Raw genomic sequence first — 17,304 nt, 5'->3', positions numbered from 1 at the left:
AGAGACCCATTGGTACCTGGATATCTAAAAACTGTCCAACTAGGTTTGCGAGCACAAAGTCAGAGATCATGCTGCTTTTGTTTCATAATGAACATCAGATTGACTTGGCCTTTGGCTTTAGTCCAATCCGGAATTGTTTGCTCACATCACATAATGACCATTTACGATGAGCATTTACCAATAAATAATTCCAAAGCCAGTAATGCCATTATGCTTACAATGCTATTGTTAAAGGATTTGTCTGGCCCTGACAGCTGTATTAGGTCATGTCAATCCAACAGAGGGAGTCCCACAATCCACAACCGCTAGGTCTGAGAACATCCTCCATTCTGACTCTCAATTATGGAGTGTCATAGTCGATTCCACAAGTGAATCTCCCAGAGATACAGCCGAATGGATGGATTGTGATAAGTGGGGCTGCCCATTGTAGCTCTTCTGAAATCACGTTTGCGATTTTATGATATTGTTTGCAGATTGTCTTGGCGAGCTTCCGATTATTAGGCTAAATGTATTCATAGTTGACAAATAAATGCATTTCAGATGTAGCCAAGATTAATGGAAAAGAGAAGCCGTATACAAGAGACCTGCTAAGGAGAATGAGTCAGACAGGAATTCTAGTTAATTGTTTCATTATTTCACAAAACAAAAGGTTTTATTTTCAATTGTTAAGTTTCTTATAGGACACTTACACAGCACTGGAATTTTAGGAATGTTTTTAATGGTGGTACTATCAAGACGGTACTGCCTCATATTCTCAGGATCATGGGGTTCCTTAACGATAAGAAAGTGGTTGCATATCCTAGTTGTTTTTCCTGTTTTAGCTAGAAATCCCCTTTACCTTGTATTGTTATTATTATTATTATTATTATTATTATTATTATTATTATTTATTGTTATAGCGCCATTTATTCCATTGTGCATATTTGAGGAGCTTCCTCACTTCAGTTATTTAGGGCAAATCTTTATTGATAATCTCTGGATGGTGCTGGCCAGAACTAACATAAAAATGCCAAAAATTTGTAATAAAAAAATTTTGCATAAACTTTTTTGGCACATATCAGTTTTACCCCAGAATTCTGACTGTTTAAAGAATTGAAGCCATTGTCTTGTATGTTGGGCCACTGAAGTTTGTTAATCATTAGAAAAATATTACATTGCCAAGATGTGAGATCTGAAATAACTTGGTGATTGCTGCAACCCCATCCAGGCATGAAAATAGAGCTCCCTGGTCCCCTTTTTCAATAGATAGATCAAGTCTGTGTGATCTCCGCTGTACTGGTCTATCTCCGTCAATCCAACTGACTTTAAATGATCTCCAATACCTATAGGAAAGTCCATATAAAAAATGTTCATATATAATAATGTGGTAAATATAAGGTTACAAAGTGACTAGTTAATTTCCATTCTGGCACTGTATTGCCTTCCTGATCTATAGATAAGGCAGGATTATTTTTCGTTTGCTTGTACTGATAATTGTCAAGGTCATTTATGAACAGCGGCACCAATAGAACAAATGTTTTCACTCCCCATCAATCATGCTTAAGGCCATAGAAGATTATAGAACAGGTGAAAGCTTTACCATAAACGATGAGCCTCAATAGCTTTTGCCCTGCAACCTTTGATGTTTTGTTGTCATAGTCGTATTATCGCTACCTTATCTATAAGAGTCTTGGAAGACGTTGATTATCTGCTGCCTGTATACTTGTGTGTGTACATATCTTAACCACACACATATTCCTGTGTTATATTGGTCATTCCTTGCATTTAATACTAGAAATGTAGTTGCACCGATATTGGCAATTTCTAAGGTTACTTCTTTTTGCAGGTGTGTCTCACCTGGCGAGTGCTGAGCCATATCCTGCTCACTTATTGGAATGTAATTTGGCCATTGTACAATGAATTATACTCTTGTAGAGGGGTCAGCGCCTTTACATGGGTCCCATGTTGAAGTGAATGTTTTGTTTTGATTTTTTAAAATTTGAGATTAACACACAAAATCTAATCGGATAAGACTTCTAATTTATTATTTCCAAATCATTACGTGCTCGAGTTATCAGGAAATTATGCTAGCCTGTGATAGTCAATGGTCTCTCTATGTGCAGGGAGCTCATGATTGGCTGCAGCGCTAACAGCACACAAGATTGGAGCAGCTGTGGAGCACCAGAGCGGGTAAGGCTTGACTTTCATGGTCCAAGATACAAGGAATGGCCATGGGACACCCAAACTCGGCAGCAATCACATACAGCTATGGCAAAAATTAATAGACCACCACATCATATCCCTGTCATGGCCAGCCCAATCTCCAGACCTGAGCCCCATTGAAAACCTCTGGAATGTATTCAAGAGGATGATGGATAGTCAGAAGTAGAGTTGAGCGACTTTGGTCGGATCGGGTTTCGTGAAACCCAACTGAAACAAAATGAATGTTGAATGTCATCCGCTCAATGCCGACTTTTATTTCCCATTGACTTGCATTGGGGTCGGGTTTCGGACGAAACTCCGACTTTTTTTTGCCCTAGTCGGACCAGTTTCATCCGACTCAAATTTTGTTTCATTCGGGTTTCACGAAACCCGATCTGACCAAAGTCGCTCAACTCTAGTCACAAGCCATCAAACAAAGAAGAACTGCTTAAATTTTTGCACCAGAAGCAGTGTGAAAGACTGGTGGAAAGCATGCCAAGACGCATGAAAGCTGTGATTAAAAATCATGGTTATTCCACAAAATATTGATTTCTGAACTCTTCCTGAGTTAAAACATTAGTATTGTTTTTTAGAATGATTATTGCATTATTTGAGGTCTAAAAGCACTGTTTTTTTTTTACTGTAATTTTGACCATTTCTCCTTTTCAGAATAAAAAATCAAAATTTATTGCTTAGAAATTCAGAGACATGTCAGAAGTTTATAGACTGAAAGAACAATTTACATTTTTTTCAAAAATATACCTATAAAGAGAAAAATCAGACAAACTGAACATTTGGAGATGGTCTCTTAATTTTTGCCAGAGCTGTATGTCTATGAGGATGCTGAGTTGGAGCCACAGTAGACCCGTGATCCCTCCGTGCATCGCAGGTTGTACATGGACTGTGACAAACAGATGTGTGAATCCAATCCTATGTGATACCTGGCTTGGTTTTTTTTTCTTTAATTTTTTGTTTTAAAACTACCGCAGCCTATGGAGGAGAGTTTTTGTACATTTTTGCAGCCGATGGTAAATTTGGTGGGATGCACTTTCTGAAAGCAACCATGTTTGTCTAATTCTGGATAAGCCCTTATATGAGTCGTCCACTACTTTTTCACATTTCCCAAGAACAGATCCAAAAGACTGAGCAGAGATAATCCAGTTATGAGATGTCTCCATTGTAACATTTGGAGGAGGTGGGTCTTGGCTCTTCTTAAGGACACCAACTGTGTATCGTCTTTTGCACCATGGGAAAATGTATACAAATTGGTTCTTTTCCAGAATGAAAGAAAACTAACTCACTAGTGCCACCCATTTGGCAAGCTACATAATTTACGCATGACTTCCTATAATTCAGAAATAAAAAAAATCAGATTATTATATTTTGGATTATTGGACTGCGATTGAAAAATATTCAGAATTAAGAGTCTTCAGTGGTTGATACCTTTTAATAGCTAACTGAAAAGATGGTAACACATTGCAAGCTTTCCAGACTGCTCAGGTCTCTTCATCAGGCATAGACTAATACAAAATCTGAAGAATCACATATTTATGCACAATACAGTACAGAAAAAATGCAATAGATGAGACAAGTAACGTGAAGCAGAATTATAATTATGGGAGAGGGAGAAACATAAATATTGGACCAGTTCATAGATAAGGAGTCCGGATGTTTTATTGTCCTATTGATGCCCCCACAAGGTCTTAGGAGCAAATTCCTTAATTGATGTAAAAAGACATAAATCCATGCGACACATTCATTCCAGTATTGAGTGTCAAAGGTCGTCATAAATTTATACTCACAGACTCTTCTCTCTCTCTGAGATGTGAAGTTACCTTTCAATACCAGTAATTTCATATCCCTGGTGTTGTGGTCCATCATACAAAAATGTTTTGCCACAGGTAGATCTATTCTTTTTTCTCTTATTGTGTGACGATGAGCATTCATCCTTGTTCTAAGCTTTTGCCCTGTCTCCCCCACATACAGACCCCCAGTTGGACATTTAGTACAAATGGACTGCGATAGTAAGAGATACTACTCATTTAAAAATTAATATTCAATTTACCTAACTTATGAAGGTAAAAAATGCTGAAAAAGTAAATAACACCTGCAACAAATAATAATAAACTCTATTTCTATAGTGCCGACATATTCCGCAGCACTTTACATTTCAGAGGGGACTTGTACAGACGATAGACATTACAGCATAACAATAATCACATAGATTATAACAGATACTAAGAGGAATGAGGGCCCTGCTCGCAAGCTTACAGTCTATGAGGAAAGAGGGAGACACGAAAGGTGGGTGGTAAAATAGGCTATTACCGGTTGTCGCTTCTGGTCCTGGTAAACTTGAATTCTGTGTCGGGTTACCAGAATTTCTGGATTATCTAATGCCGAATAAAAAGAATTTAATAATAGTTTTGTAAAGATGTATCATTAATTCGAACAGAGGCCTACCCCAAATGAAAGAGTTATCCGCGCGCCCTACGCCGGCAAGTGAAGTTTAATGACCCTGTTCTTCGTTCTTACTTATTCGCACTTCTCTCTTGTCGTCTCCTACACGTTGCTGTTTTCTAGGGGGTCTGTGAGCACCGTACAAACATTGCTCACTTGTTGAGTCTTATTTCGTGGCCGCCTTAAAAAAAAAAACGTATTCTGGGAAAGATTGTATTTTATGGCCGCCCCTAAAATGCAGAAAGGGAGAGACTGTGTAACTTGAGCTGTTCTTGAAAGCTTTGCTGAGGGTAGCATGCTGCAGACATAAGCTGTGTCAATAGGAACTCTATTCAGTCTGAGCAAACAGCCTCGTGACCTGCATTTGATTGGCAGCCTGTCTAAGGGAGGGCCTTTCTTTAGAAAGAGCTCACATTTTGGCGGCACTTCTGACTGATTTCCTGACTGCTTACTTATTTTCGCCTTCTCGGACCGGGAGACTTTGTGCACGCTTGTATCCCTCGCTTTAGTGGGCGATCGCTGGGAATACGGCACGTTTGGAGTTTGCAGAAGATGGTGGTTGCTTTCTGTTCTTGCTAATCCCCCCCTCCACAGGAAAATGCTGCTTTGGCTAATGAGAGGTTTCCAGTCAGAGAAGAGAATGAGGTACGGGCTCACTTTACGCGTCCAGTTGCCCGGATTGTGTGGGCGCCAAGAGGGGCGAAGGGTTCGAAGTGTGTGTGGGGAAGTATATTAGTGACGGAGAGATTAGATCTGTGTCTGTGGGTGTGAGCGCCTTGTACTGCACCCTTATGTTCATAAGTGAGCAAGGATTGGAACAATCAGAGGAAAAGTATAATAGAAACCAGTCACCACTTCTGGATTTATCACCCACTCCTGGTTCTGATCAGTAACTATATCAGACCTAGAAGTTTTTATGCTTTGCTTATATAGCACCAACATAGTCTGTAGCGCTGTACAGACATTATCATCATCACTGTCCCCATTGGGGCTCACAATCTAGGTTCTCTATCGTTATGTCTTTATAGTATGCGAGAAACCCAAGCAAACACGGGGAGAACATATAAACTCCTTGCAGATGTTGTCCTTGGTGGGATTTGAACCCAGGACCCCAGCACTGTGCTAACCACTGAGCCAGCCGGTTAGTAACACAAACCAAAGTAATATAAAACCTATATGTGTTGAATGTTGTTCTATTAGAATATTTGGGTAGCAAATGAGAGCTTGTAATTAAGCACAATTGTGCACAAGTGTAGCTTGTCCCATATCATGTCATATACAATAACACTAGATCATCAGTACTGCTACTACTACTAAATTAGAACGTCACTCTAATTGTGCACGCTTTTTTTGTAATTCTTACAATATGGCACTTCTCTTTAACATATGCTACAATGCTTGGGCTACAACTAACAACAAAAAAATAAGTAATGGAAATTGGCACAAATACATCTCACGTCATTTTTGGTGAAAGATGTGTTGAAATATGTGCAGCAAAGTGCTTGTCTTAGTTTTAAGAATATTTAGAATTGAGAGACCTCAGTGGTTGATACCTTTTAATGGCTAACTGAAGAGATGGTAACACATTGCAAGCTTTCCAGACTACTCAGGTCTCTTCATCAGGCATAGACTAATACAAAATCTGAAGAATCACATATTTATACACAGCACAGAAATAACGCTATTACTTTTAGTAACTAGTAATGTGAGCGCTGCTGTAGCATTGTGCGCGCCTTGCGCAGGGTGTTCGGTGCAGCTGTGCAAACGTGTGTGCGCTGCACCTAGGTATGGTTAACCTGTTCGCTGCATGAAGAATGAGGGTATTGTGTGCACGCAGGGCAACATGGGGTTAATCAGACTGCCGCTGGGTACAAGGGAGAGGTGCTGGAAGTGTAGAAGAGAGGTCTGCAGGAGGAAGTGCTGGGGTCCAGCTTGAGCGGAAGCACTGGTGTGTGAGTCCTCTCTGGTAACTTGTCTGGGAGGCCTGAGCTGGGAGGTTGTTTCTTGCTCTTTTTTTTTTCTCTCTCTCTCTCTCTTTGTGCTAGAAGTATGGGTATAATAAAAAAAATAGGTAGTATACCTGTAATAAATAAAAGTATGATCGATTATACTCGAGCATATGATATATAGTTGCAAAATGGAAGAGTTACATTGTATCTTTTCATGAACTCTCTATAATTATTGTAAACACATGTAACGAGCAGTTCATCCCACAATCCTACACACTAAAACGCAATATTAAGAAGGGAGCTATAGAGACTAGGGTATGTTCACACATGACATTTTTGCTGCACACTTTAACCTGCGTATTTGACGCGTAAAATAGACTTTCATGAAATTTCATGCCCAAATTATATATTTTTGTTTTTCCTCCCGTGCATATTTTCAGTCCTGCTGCCGCCGAGATCTTTCAGCGTTTTCGCAACATTTTATACCCATTAAAGTAGATGGGTTAAAAGAAAAAAAAATGCAATTATTGTATTGCAGATAATGTCCTGCTCACACTAGCATTATTTGGTCTAGAACAGAAAAAGCAACAATGTATCTTATCTAATCTGTTATACAAGAGTCCCCTTCCGGCCGTGGTAACATTAATCGGCATGCTCTTTGTCAACAGTTAAAGGGGATATCTGGGACCTTGTGAAAAAGAAAAAATGTGCCTAAGCATTAACAGGCAGGTAGTTGTTACCTACCTGCCTGTTGTGTCCGGCGCCGTTGTCACGGACCGCTCCTGCCGGGGATTCAGCTGCCTTTGCTGACGCCACATCGACAGAGCAGAGGCTTCTTTTCTGCTCCGCTCTGTTGACAGGGCAGGACTTCCAACATCATTCTGATTGACAGCCAGATTCCCGGTGCCTCTGCCCCACATCTAGTATTAGTATTAAGACTGATGGCATACTAGTAGTGTATAAACCATCATTGCATGACCACTTCCAAGTGCTGAAACGCCCCATCCAGATATGGACTGGCCCACAGGACAGGAAAATCCTCCAATGGGCCCCTTGTGCAGGAATGGACCACCAACCTCTTATATGAGCAATACTTGGCCCAAAACTCTTGAATCAGGATTTACAGACAAAGGAAACATCTTATTAATTTAACAATCTACCCAATTTATTGTTATGCAATTTTTTGAATGAGGATAAAGTCTTATTTGCATGTAGCTGGAATTGATGCAACTGATGGGCCCTTGGCAATCCAGTCTGATATTGCTCCCATCTATAAAATGTTGGTTGCAGAGATGGATGACGCCATTAGCATTTTCATGAAATTATGCCACAATCAATCTTGACCAGGCGTTGTGTAGGAATTACAACCTGACCTCAAAGGACTGTATTACAATTTTTGCATTTTTCTAGATGGGAGAAAAGAAGGACCTCCTTTTTGGGATCACACTTTGATGGCCCAGGACTGCAGGGACCTTGGGCACCTCGGTGCAGATGTAGTTTTCCCTATATATTACTTACACTACAATTTGGCTGTAGCCTTGTTAAATCATGGTGATAGACTAGGTATACCTACAGTTCTCATAGCTTGAGGACCTGCATTTGGCAAAGATGGTTCAACATACGCAATCGACCACCACCCAATTGAAATATACAATTTTTAAGCCTCCAGTTATTACCAGTATTCTTATAGCGTTGTGCCCATTTTTCCAAAATTTCTCCTGTTGTATTTCATTGAGCTCCTGTAAAACGTTCCAGCTAGACTGGACAAGACCAAATATCGTGACCACTCCTCTGGGTGAGACCGTGAGTCATCCGGTGATTCATGCACATTTATATGCTTTTATAGACCTTAGTGGATTCAACATCTTACTTTTGGATGACAGTTTTGTAGATTGTTGCTGACTAAGTTCTGCTACTGGAATGAAAAGGTCTAATAGAGTATATTCTGTGTGACCCATAGTAACAATAATGTATCCTGTGTTTCAAATACATTGAAAATCGGATCCCTATGAAGCCACAGGGCAAAGTACTGTAAACGGGTAAATAATACACGGGCACAAATCCATGCCCTGGGTAGGTGATTTCTGATACTTACCGGTTACACATGGTATTATTGCTCATTATACCATGTAAAAGCTTAAGAACTGATACAAGAATCATGGGCGCATATTTGCATTCACACGTGGACTTTGAGGTGACCTAAAACTGTGTACCAGATTCCCAAATACTAACCTAATTTCATTTTATTGAGGATGGAATCATTGTATGTCTCAACATGAATTCTGATTAAATGGTTATTCCGATCCCATAATGTGATGAGTGCTTCCCGTATATGTCAAGACCTTGATTCCTTCACTGAGAATGGGCTGCAACACCTTTTCGTTGTTCTTCCTTGCACAGTGGCCTCCTAGACACCTGCTGCACAGAGTACCTGCACCTCAGCCCCATAAAACTGATTATGGCCATCTGTAGGTCTTTGTACACTTGGCATATATACATATACTGTAGAAACATCAGTAGGATCCCTGTAGAGAAAGTCATGGTTGGCCATTTATGCAACTGGATTTTAATTACCAGTGACATTTTTATTTTTAAGTAAATTTTACAGTGCTAAGGTCCCCATATACATAACACAAATGTTGGCTGAACCCACCAATATTGACGGATTTCGCCTACGGTCTAATGTGTATGGGGATGTTGGCCAACAGATGGTCGGGAGAGATGTCGATTGCGTATGTACAATCTCAGACTTATAATTGCATTGTCCTCCATGAGAGAAATCGCTGGCCGACGTGTCAATCAGCAACTTACAGAGAACCCAGGAGCGTTTGGCCATATGAGCACTCCTTGTGTATGGGAGAGTCGGCTAAAATGGCTGTTGGACGAACTATCGATTGGCTGCAGCATCGTTTGGCCAAGAGCCATCAAATATGTATGGCCAGCCTTAGACTAAGTGCACACTGCGTCTTTGCAGTGTATCGACAGATTCTGTAACATTCCCATAGGCCACCATTGATTACAGCAAGTCCAAAAGTGCATTTTTCTTCTTCCGTCTGGCCGGTATGTGTCTGCCTACCTTTTTACTATATAGCAAAGGGCACCAGAGTACTCTTTCCTATACAAGAAGGGACAATGCAAAAAAATGTATACTATGTAGTAATTTTTTTTTATTATACTATACATTAGGTCCCTATGGTGGACAAGTATCCATGCTGACTGTGGCCATTATGGTGATTCATACCTCCTGAGTGTCTGTGCCCAGCTGTGGGCACAGACACTGTGTTATCACACGAGAGAGCAGCACCAGTATCATGGAAAGGGCAAACAAAGGCAAAGGAAAGTTTATACTGTCAGTAGAGGCCTGCAGTCTGCTTGATTTGACAGAAAAAGCATTATCTTCTGGTGAATTCATTAGCAGCTTTGTGGTGCATATTACATAGTGTTACAAGATCTCCCCCATATTGTGAACAGGCTTGTCTACTGCTCACATTGATAACGTGGGAGACCTACACGTGTACCTGCGCGATGGCCGATTCTGCTGGGGAATGTAATTCCAGACAGGTTGTGAAGGGTAAATCCATGTTTTCCTGGGAAAGGTCAGGCAAGAGGTAATCGTACATTGCAGAAAATAACATCATTTTATGTCTAGATTTCTGATCTCCATGTGTAGCCAGAAAGATTTGATTATGATGATTTTCTTATTCTGAGATTGAGCAGACACAGATTATAGTCCAGCCCGTGCCAGGTGTCTATATTACTATGGTGCCCTTGAGGTAGAGACTTTGAGCGATCATGTTTAGATCAAGGTATAGACGGCTGATTGCAGCCGGCTATGTTTCCTCTGCAGTAATATAACAATTGTGGCATCTTGTATCGCGGCTGTAATGAGTCTGACATGTGTGGGTCAAATCTTATTAACCTTCCTCATCCAATTTCCTCTTTGCAAAGGAAATTATGGCAAAAAGCTGTCTGGTGAGACTCACAGTAGTTATTTGTGAGAATTCCCCATTCTAACACTAAAAATTGACTTTTTTGGAGGGTGGGGGTAAAATGGATTTCTGAAATTTTTAATTGTCTCTTACAGAGATTGGCCCATGTTATTTGTTCAGGAGCACACCTCTCCTCATCCTCATGGCTCTCTGTTTGCCAGGGGTGGGAGGCAGTGTGCTCCTGATTGACAGTGTTGACCAGCGGCATGGCTGTGCCAATGACCTGAACTGTGCTTTCTTCCACAATGCAAAACCTCTTACAGTAGTTATAAGGGCTCATCAAGTGAGGTGGATCTGCTAAGCCCCTTGTCCAGAACGGTACCCCAGTTGTTGGCGCAGCTTCCAGAGGACATGTGGAATCGTGAGGACTAGCAATAACTGAAAACTCTGGAACAATCTGAGAGATGGAGTGGAACCCAGCAGGGACAGATGCAAGTTAAAACACAGTAGTACAGATAATTGTGTATACCAAACAACGAACATTAAAGGCTCAATCCCAAGACACAGGTGTGTGTGTGTAAAGGGGCCTTAAACAGGTCTAGGAAGATGATGTCATTTGTTCCACGCCAGTCGACCTGCAAAACCCAATGAGGAGTACAACAGAGGGACCCAGGTGAATTAAGTTGAACCCGGGATACCCGAGACAGGTGTGTAACAGTAATCTAGACATTTTGCATTGTTGGCTGATTCAATTTGTTATGATGATTATAGCTATATAAGTTAAAGGGGTTGTACCTGTTAAGACACATGAGCATCATAAATGGGGATCCCTTCCTAGGTTAATCTCTAAGAGCCAAACCAAAGATCCATTAACTAGATCCATTCTCAGGTCACCCAAGTGTTAGTTGGACAGTAATTCATCACAATGATGTAAAGCTAGTCATTACTTGTGGACATGCCGTGAGGTGGGTCAGTCAGGGAGTACAAGATCAAAAGCTAGGAGGGTACGACATAAACAGAGAGGTGAGGCAAAGGCCTACTCAGGTCACAGTCCGGGGTCAGAATTCCAAGAAGGTAGCTGATCAAGACTAAGGGTCTAGGCAACCAGATGGCCAAAGGCAAATCCAAGGTCGGTCAGCAAAGATGAAAATAAAGGAACTCAAAGCACAGAGGAAACACATACCAAATTGAGCAGAGCTACAGCTGGCAGAGATAAGAGGCAGATAGCCAGCTAAATATCCTGGGAATCATTCTGAACAGGAGAAACCTGTGGGAAATCTAGCACGTCACAGCCCTGATTAGGAACTGGACCTTCACTCACCACACTGACAGATGAGCTGTCTATCACGATACTGACAGCTCAGTGTTGTGAATTCGCTTTCTGGCCTACTTCTGGTTACTAGTGAAGGTAGTGGAGCTGGTTATATTGACAGAGGGGTCGCGAGTTCTCTTCCCGGGCTCCCTCTGGTGGTTACTGGAGGTAATGGAGCTGATCTAATTAACAGAGGCCTGCCACCTGATAATGAGGTGGATGATTTGAGATCTGAAGTTTCTGACTGGATTTAAGACAGCCGACTCCCTCTATCCCTGCTGGTGATTTTTCCCTGCCTCCCGAGGTCTTAGTTTCCAGCTTAGTCCCTTAGCATGCTCAGCTAAGTGTTCCTTTGCTATTGTTCACATTTGATCTGGTTTTGTCTATTTCAGTTTTGTGTGGTCAGCCAGCTCCGGCTGGGGCTGTGCTGATTTTCCATCCTTATGTTACTGCTTGTGCCAGTTTGTTTTTGTCCCTTATTAGATTGGCCTCTTTTTGCTCTGCTTTCAGAATATGCCAGAGTGCTGATATAGTGGGCGAAGTCTAGTGACTTCAGTATTTTTCTATCTGACGTGTTGGGCATTTTTTGCAGGGTTTTTTGCGTGATTGCAGACAGAGTCTTTCCTTTCCTATCTAGTTAGTGTGGGCCTCATCATTTGCTCAGTCTATTTTCCTACCTGCATTTGTGTTTTCATCTTGTCACACCGACAGTATATGTTTGGGGGCTATCTATTCCTTTGAGGTCTGCTCTGGGGCAGTTTAGATTTCCCCTTTTAGGCTTTAGGCTTATTAAGTTCTCCGGCTGTGTTGAGGCGTCTAGAATCATCGTAGGTACGCTCCACGGCTATTGCTAGTTGTGTGGATAGGATCAGAGGTCTGCAGTCCGCTTAGTTACCAACCTCTCTGGTTTTCTGTGGCTTAGCTTGGTCATGCTTTCCTCCTCGGTGACCCAATCATAACAGCTAAGCATGCCCATGAGCCAGATTTGACAGCTGAACTGACACTCACCACACTGAGAGGAGGAATTGTGACAGTGCCCCCTCTTCTAGGGGGGGGTTAAAGGTCCACAAGGTGTCTCAGGAAACCTATAAAAGAAGGCTCTGACTAGGCGATCAGCCTGTACATCTTGGGCTGGAACCAAGGATTTCTCCTCTGGTCTGTGTCCCTTCCAATGAACACTGGATGCTGGAGGGAATTACGGACCTTCCGAGGAACCACAATTTTTTTGTACCTCGAACTCTAAACAGTCATTAACAGAAACTGGAGGAGGTGGGGATGAGGGAGACAACATCAAAGGGGAAAAATTGTAATAACAGGGATTTATGAAAGATGTTAGAGATGCGAAGGGATGGAGGAAGCTTCAACCTAAAAGCCACTTGATTGACCACTTCCAGAATCTCATAGGGACCGATGACTTTTGGACCCAACTTAGCCAACTACTTAAAATATAATATTTTTAGATAACAAAGAAATCTTATCACTTACTTTAAAGAAATAAAATGTTCCGCGGGTTCTATCAGCCTTCCGTTTTTGGCAATTCGAAGCAGCCCCAGTATCTAGTACCTCCCTCTAGACATCCCCAAGCTACTGTATGGTGGCCTCCACCCAGGACATTCAGAACTTATCATAGAAAACTCATCAAAATGGGGATGAAAACCATAATTATAAGAAAAAAAAACAACGACAAGGTCCCACTGGACTGATTGACCCGATTGTTAAAAGTAAACTCAACAATATGTAAAAATGAAGACCAGTCCTCCTGCTGAGCAGCAACAAACCACCTTAAAATTTGCTCCAAAGATTGATTTGTCCTTTATGTCTGACTGTTAGTTTCAAGGTGGTAGGCAGAGGAAAATGATAAGTCAATCCCCAGTTTCATACAAATAGCTCTCCAGAATTCGGAGACAAATTACACTCCCTTATCGATCACAATGTTAAGAGGAATCCATGTAATCTTAAAATATGGCAGATAAATAACTTGGTGAGTGTCTCAGCATTAAGTAACCCTGAATCGGTCAACCACCACCCAAATAGCAGTTTTCTCACCAAAGGCAAATCCTTGATAAAACCCATGGACAGATGAGTCCACAGTTTCTCTGAAAGTGGCAATGGAACTAATTCCCTGGCCAGCCAGTTGTGACAGACTTTAGTGCATGCACAAACTTTGCAAGTGGAGAAAAAAATCTTTAATATCATTAATATGGGTCGCCCTCGCAGGCTTCACCCAAGGCAGCGGGGGTACTCAGTACCGGGCCGGTGTCGAGGCGGGAAAGTGTCACAGCAGCGGTGACCCGGTCCGTGGCCCTGGGCGCCCAATATCAAAGGCGGTGATGTTAATAGAGTTAGGGTACCGTTACACCTAGCGATGCACCAGCGATCCCGACTAGCGATATGACGCAGTCAGGATCGCTGGTGCATCGCTAGGTGGTCGCTAGTGAGCTGCCACTCAGGCAGATCTCACCAGCGACATCGCAGGGGACGGGGATCGCTACTTACTTGTCAGACGCGGCGATCCTGCGTCCTCCCGCCCGGCTCCACGCGTCGCTCGTCGTCACAGCAGGAAGCGCCGCAGGAAGTGACCGACGAGGAATGGTCCAGCAGCTTCTCGCGCGATCAGCGATAACCAGCAGGGGAGCGGGTCGTAGGTAAGTATCACATGCAGCGATATCGCTAGCAATATCGCTATAACGTCACAAAATCGGTGACTTTACAGCGATATTGCTAGCGATATCGCAGTGTGTAACGGGGGCTTTAGAGTGTATATGAATAGTTCTTGACGCCACCCGTGGTGTTTGGCAAGTAAGGTGGTGAGCCAACGCTGCATGCAGATCCGCTGGGACTGATGGTGTGGTGCAGCAGAGATGGTATAGCTCCCCACAGGTGGAGCTGTAGTCCCATGGCAGTGTAGGTGCAATGGATGAGGAGAGGTGCAGAATGGTATGGAGGCTGGTACCCAGGTGTAGTGGTGCTGGAATAACTGGATGACACCAGAGTATGCGGTTCCAAAGCTTTACTCACTGTTTGCAGTTCACACAACCGCCTGCCTCCGTACTGTGTTCTCCAGGTCAGGGCTCCAGCCAACCTCCAGGCAGGATAGGATTCTCCCTTCCACACTCCGCCAACATGTACCTTACTGAACGACTCCTCCAATGCGCCTTTAGGTGCGAAGCACTCCAGTACTTAGTTACCCTGGAATGCCTCTCTCTAGGTGTTCCTGGTCTTTACTTGTATGACAGACAGCTGTAGCCTGCTCGGGGACTCCTCACTGCGTCCCGGCTCTCTATTCAGTTGCTGTTGTGTCCCAAGTCTATGATGGGAGCAAGGCGTTAGTGGCTCACTACTCCTCCGGTGTCTGTTGCCGGACATAAAGTTCCAATCAACCTCGGGGACCAGGCCCCGGCCTTTGCGCTTTCTGGACTGGAAGGGTTCTCTCTCTTTCTCAACCTGCTTCCCACCGTCCTTCTATTCTCCTTCGTTCCGATCTGTTCTCTCTCTCTTTTGGAACCTGTAGTCTTCAGTCTACGTCTCTTTCTCCTTCTCTTCCTTCCCTGAGGAGCTCGTTCCACTAAGACCAGTCCTCAGCCTCTCCTGACTGACTGCCTTCCTCCGCCTTGAGCTCCTCTCAGGCTGACCTGCTGTCAGCCTGCTCTCTCTCTGGGACTCACCCCAGACTGACCTTCTGTCAGACTGACTTGAAATCCTACACTTTCCCTCTCTTTCTTTTATATCTAACTCCACCCGCCTCCCCAGCACCTCTCGTGTTACGAAGCCAGGGACCACAAAAGGCACCCAATAATCTTTCCAGCATAAAGCATGGATGGGTCCCTGCTGAACTATCCTGTGTGTGGGGTGCAGGTGTTGGAATGCGGAAAGGAGTTCCCAGCCTACCTGGATGGTGGGGCACCACACCTTAGGAGAAGGTGTAGTACCTCTGTGGCGACTGAAGCCTCAGGGGCGCCACAAATACATGGTCACCAGAAAAACCTAGTGATAGCTTTCTGCGTTGCTGTGACCTAAGGATGACCAAGCAAGATGTAATCATGAAACTCCTGCAACAGACGCAATTTTAGGTACACAGACACAAATAATCTGGACCCTGGAGAAACAGAAGGGACCAACGACTGGACTTTATGGATCTCAGCTTCCAACTACGAGGATACTACAGAAGCCCAGCATGCCTCGGCCCTGATTGGGTGATTGGACTGTCACACACCACACTGACAGCTCTGCGCACCCAAGTCTCAGATTGGACGGCTGAGCTGCCACTCACCACACTGAGAGGAGGAATCGTGACAAATGACAAATGTAATAATAGATTTTCCATCTAGTGCACACTATAAGGAAATCAAGCAGTCAATGGCAACTTCCCCTGGCAAAATCAACAAATGGATTGTCTACCATGGCCATAGAAACCAGGGTTGGAATGGATATCTTAACATTGCACCGCCCACAATAATATGATTTCTCCTGTAGCTATGACTAAATCTTCATCTCCTCCATTTCAGGATGGTTTGGTGGCATTTGGGAGACTCAATAACTCCTTTAGGAGTCCAAGAGACTTCCCACCGCCTTCTTTTTTTTTTTTTTACTCCCTGTAGATTACCGTAATAGATGTCACGGCCAAAATTGCCAAATGCCTTTAATGTCAGTTTAGGAAATATGGCTGCCCCCATAAACAATAATAGAATATAGAATTTAAAAAAATAGTTAACATAATGAAGAAAAAAAAACTTCTAAAAGGAATATGTTAAGTATGTGGTTTTATGTAGTAAATGATACATACATAAAATGAAAGATGGTGCTGGTCAATCCAGCAGGTCACTGTGAGGTTGTGGACATCTGGGGCCTAACATTCCTGTAAACCTCAATATAATGCTCTTGTGTGTGGTAAAAAAACACCCTAGTAATATGGATCACATTGCTGGATCATGGGGGTGTGTGATATGTAAAATTGATGCCTGTGGTAACAAAAGTCAATATTAACTTGTGTTGAACCAGAAAATATTTTTAGCATTCCTAAAAGCATCAGCTAGCTGGCCTACAGGTAAAAGAATAGATCAATCTTATGATATTGGGTTGTGTGTCTGACTCCTTTCCTCATTTACCTCCTGCACACGAACCCGTGACATTTTTAGGACCTCCGGTCACTCACTTATATGATAACTAGGATAGCTGCCAATAATAATTAATCAATGAAAAGTGAATAGAGAAGAAGGGGAACAGATATGTATAATGTGAAATCAATTCATTATAATCCTAGGTGAATTTGCCCTAAAATTATAACTTCTTTTAAGGGTAAGTTCACACTAGGCATTTTTTTTCTGCAGCAAAACCTGATCTCTTGGTAGGAGAGCATCTGCAGGAAAAAAAAAAGCACGTTTTCCTTGTTTTTTCTTGCGTTTTTTGTGACGTTTTTGGCATACTAGATTTGTCTCTTGTGCATGCTAATAAAGTTGGAAAAAAAAAGTCCTATTCC

At 42.6% G+C, this 17,304-nt stretch overlaps 1 protein-coding gene across 5 annotated transcripts in view; it reads left to right on the top strand.

The window, feature by feature from the left end:
- MBNL3 (muscleblind like splicing regulator 3) overlaps nucleotides 1–17,304 on the top strand; it is a 210,834-nt gene that overhangs the window by 47,893 nt on the left and 145,637 nt on the right. The window contains exon 1 of one of the 5 annotated variants that reach the window (XM_073543497.1): nucleotides 4,519–5,283. The exons of the other annotated variants lie outside the window; for them this stretch is intronic. The gene's annotated coding sequence lies outside the window, so the exon portion shown is untranslated. Of the gene's footprint in view, nucleotides 1–4,518; nucleotides 5,284–17,304 lie in introns of those variants that run through there. 5 annotated transcript variants of the gene reach the window in all.

This window comes from Dendrobates tinctorius, unplaced genomic scaffold, assembly GCF_039654945.1.
Source record: "Dendrobates tinctorius isolate UK_male_01 unplaced genomic scaffold, ASM3965494v1 ptg000133l, whole genome shotgun sequence".
Taxonomy (NCBI): Eukaryota; Metazoa; Chordata; class Amphibia; order Anura; family Dendrobatidae; genus Dendrobates; species Dendrobates tinctorius.
The sequence above is the reverse complement of the archived record's forward strand: the minus strand, read 5'-3'. Positions and strand labels throughout refer to the sequence as shown.